Source organism: Cupressus sempervirens, chromosome 1 (genome assembly GCF_028749045.1).
Source record: "Cupressus sempervirens isolate cs-2001-9-10 chromosome 1, ASM2874904v1, whole genome shotgun sequence".
Lineage (NCBI taxonomy): Eukaryota > Viridiplantae > Streptophyta > Pinopsida > Cupressales > Cupressaceae > Cupressus > Cupressus sempervirens.
Window position 1 is genome coordinate 43425436 of NC_143118.1, and position 4503 is coordinate 43429938.

Below are 4503 nucleotides of genomic sequence, written 5' to 3' on the forward strand. Positions count from 1 at the left end.
ACATATCCCCCCATCGCACGATGCCAACATGCAGGTGCGCTTGATAGAATCTACTTGTCCTAAAATTCATCCTTCATTGGCCCGACCATCATTGTCAAATTTTTTTTTTCTGAAGCTCCCTTTCACAAGAATATTGCTCCTCTTTACGCATTGATTGATTAAGGAAAATCAAGCTTTTGATGTTATTGTATACACTAAAACACTATCTACGGCACACAAAAAGGTAAATTCTTCTCAATAATTGCCTGGATGAAAATTCTTGTCTATTAAAGTACATGCTGAGTAATTTCAATCTTCAAAGAAATCCTTCAAATGTGATTGCAAGAGTGAATAACCTATGCTGTAGATTGTTATTTTTTAGCATTATTACTATTGCCTCTCCAAAATACAAAACTTTGTCATTCATGGTCTTCTTTAGTTTGTGTTATAGCCAATACAACATGATTACAATCTATAGACCCAAAGATATCAAAGCTCATGGTTATGAAAATTTCCTATCTTTATACTCACATATTTTTGTTTATGCATACTTTCCATCATGCTCTATATTGATCCATTCCCTCAATCAATTAAATGATATGTTGGCTCTTCCTAGTCTCTATTCATTTTATGACTTCCATTCCTATTTCTTCACCAGCAAATAATCAATAGCTTAGAAAAATGGTATTGTCTCTATCTTTGAAAGGCATTTGTAAACCTTTTGTAATTCTAGTTTATCTTATTATAGAAGATCTAATCCTCCCAACTGCTAATAAATAAAAACACTAAACATTTCCATATTTGAAGAAAAATATATGACCAAATTAGAACACACTAGAAACCTCTCAGACCAATAAAATAAGTGTCCTTGCTACATACTCCGTATATAATGTTCATATAGGTGGCTGAAAAAATATCAATAACCTACTCCTTTTACACATCATTGCTTCACCAAGATATAAGAAAGAAACCAATTCACAACCTTGTTCACATAAATAGAATAATGGATTTCTAGGGTCTATTAATGGCTCTTGTTGGGGATGTATTCTCCTTGCGAGTATAACAAGATCTCAGTTGTCTCTAGAGGAGCAGACCTACCCAAAAAAAGGAGCAATCAGTTACAGAATAATACATATAAAAACATAAACAACAAAACAAAATAAAAACACAAAGAAAAAGAAAAAGCACTCCCCTGTTTATGCTTATTGAAAGAATGGCTTAAGGTACTATCCATGGACTAGAAAATCCTACATGTGACCATTTGTATCCTACAAGAAATAAGATCGTTATCTAGCTTTATTAGAAATAATAAATGGTCCAAGCCATAGGGCCTTGAACTTGCCATGCTTACCTTTGTCTTGATCTTTAGCATTCCATTTCAAGACCCAATCACCTACCTTAAAGGATCGCTTTGAAGATTTCTTGTCATGAAGGAACTTAACCTATTGTTGCTTATTTACATTCTATTCCTATGCCAACCTTCTTACCTCATCTAGCTTAATTAATGCATTTAGCCTATTTTCCATAAAATTGATATCTTCTAGTTGTTCCTTAGTAACAAATTTGTAAATAGACAATAAATTATTCAAAGGAAGCTTTTCTTCTCTCCCATAGACTAAGTTGAAAGGAGAGAAACCTATTGACTTCTTTACCATGATTTTGTCCGCCCATAATGCTAGATTCAGCTTCAAATCCCAAGCATGCTTGTTATTATCTAGCATTCTTCCAATAATCTTTAGGATGTTTTTGTTGCTAGACTCTGCCTCTCCATTGCCTTGGGGATGATACAGAGATGAGTATGATATTGTAATGCCATACTTCTTGCAAAACTTAGTAAATTCATTAGATCTAAAACACATACCATTGTTAGCTATGATTTTTTGAGGAACTCTGAATCTAGTTAAGATATTTTCAGTAAGAAACTTAATAACCACTTTACTTGTTGATTTTTGAGTGGGTATAGCTTCCACCCATTTGGTAAAGTAATTGGTGGATTCTAAAATCCAACTATGTCCACCACTTGACTTTTCACTAATCTCTCCTATAAAATCAATTCCCCACATTTGGAAAGGTTCTTTCACTTGTAATGTCTTTAAAGGGAGTGTGCCATCATACTTCAATTTACCATAGAATTTTTGACAAGCTTCTCACTTTCGAACATAGGTATGGTAATCTTTAAAAAGTTGAGGCTAGTAGTAACCTTCTCGTAGTATCTTATGTGTTGTAGTCCTAGCTGAGAAATGACCACTGCAGACCCCTTCATGCATTTCTTTGAGAATAACTGCTGATTGGGCAACATCTAAACAAAATAATAGAATCTTGTCTTGATTTTTCCAATATAGATCTCCCTAAATTAAAACATATTTTGCAACCTATAACTTAGTATTTCTTTTCTGATTTCCATTCAAATCATCTCTACATTTAGTGTGCTACAAATAATACACTATATTTGTGTACCAAGGGTATCTTCCAATACTAACTTTAACATGTTCATTATCAACTTGGTTAACTTGAATAGCTTCCAAGTTTGATTCAACCATAAGCTTAGTCGATCCTTGCCCTCTAACCAATTTTGTAATCTAAATATCTATATTAAATACTTGGATTTGATTTCTCCAACGACATCATCTCCTAGTAGTTTTAGATTGTCTAAATATGTCCTTAATGGAAGCATTTGGCACATAAGCAATAACCTCAACTCTGACTAAATAAGGTTGAAAGGATTTAATTGCCTTAACAAGAGCATACCCCTATTTTTCATTTATGTCATAGTTTAGCTCAGCCACTTGTAAACTCTTGTTAAAGAATGCAATTGGTTGTTTATGTCCCTAATCATTCTTTTGTAACATAACTACGGCTATGGTATGGTAATAATAAAATGAAAATAATTGGAATGGCTTCTTAAAGTTAGGAGATTTCAAAATCGGGGTTTCTTTTATAACTTGATTTATCTTAGCAAATGCTCCTATGGCCTCGTTATCCCAAGAAATCTTTGCTCCTTTCTGAAGTATCTTAGTGATAGTTTTAACAATTTCAACAAAATTATAAACAAATCTTCTCATGAAGTTGATTTGTCCAAAGAAAGATTGGATTCCCTTAGCTGTTTTAGGTATCTGAATATTGTCGATGGTTTCTACTCTTTTAGGATCAATTCTTACCCCTTCCTTATAGACAATATGACCTAATAATTTTCCTTCAGTTGCCCCAAATTTACAATTTTTAGGACAACCATGATTAAGTCAATTAATCCATTGAAAGCAACATCCATTGCCCTTTGAAAGGTAGTTCCCACATTTGTTAGCAAAAATGCATCCTATCATAGACATAAGTACCCCAAGGTGTCGTGAAAGCAGTCTTATACTATTTAGATTCTTTAACTTTGACTTGATTATAACCCAAGAATCTGTCCATCATGGATAGTAATTCATTACCAGTTACCTTTTGTAATAAAATTTCCGTATTAGGTAATGCATAATTATCCTTAAGAGAAGATATATTCAAATTTTTGAAATCTATACATAACTGTATATCTTCATTTTTTTTTCTTACTGGGACTAAATTTGAAACCCATGTAGAGTGCCTTATAGGTTTTATAATTCTAGCACCTCTTAATTTAATAAGTTCATCTTTCATTTTTTGTGCTAGGGTTGGATTTATTGGACATTGTCTTTGTCTAAATGGTTTGGCATCAAGTTTTAGAGGTATTTCATGCTCAAACAAATCTTCTCTATATGCCTTAAGCTCATCATAACTCCAAGCAAAGACATGTCTATATTTTCTTAACAAAGGAATTAGGTCAGCCCTTATTTTGGATGATATTTTCTTTCCTATATAAACCTTTTTAGGAGAATGTTCACTTCCTAAATTTATTTCCTCGATATTATTTTGGATTTTAGTGGACTTGGTATTCTTTGTACTTCCTTTTCATCACAAATCTTCTCTAAGGCAACTAAACCCTTAGGTATTTTATTCATTTTTAATTGCATTATTTCCTTTCCAAACAATGTTTCATTGTCATCTTTCTCTTCTACACACCCATTCCAATCAATGAATTTATTTTCATAATCTTCCTAACACATTAAAAATTTAATATCCTTATCATCTTCAAAAACTTGCTAGTTGTGCACATTGTCTGGTATCAAAGGTCTAGTTTTCATTTCAACTTGAATGTCCTCATCGAAAGGGATATCTATTTGCCTAATAGTCATCTTTTCCATTATATCATCTAATTAATTAATTGACCTATCAATCCATCTAATTGAAAAGGCATCAAAAAATTCTAGCAAATCCCATACATAATTCCTATATTGTTTTAACCGTGGGTTCCTAGTTGAAAACCTATGCCTGATTTGTGAAACAATTAGATCTGAATCACCTAAGACAGCAAGAAGTTTAATCCCATAAGCCTTTGCAATATCAAGACCAATAATTAATGCCTCATATTCAAAAATATTATTAGTACATTCAAAATTTAGTAAGAAAGAAAATTTAAAAGTTTTACCTGATGGCGAAACAAAAATAATG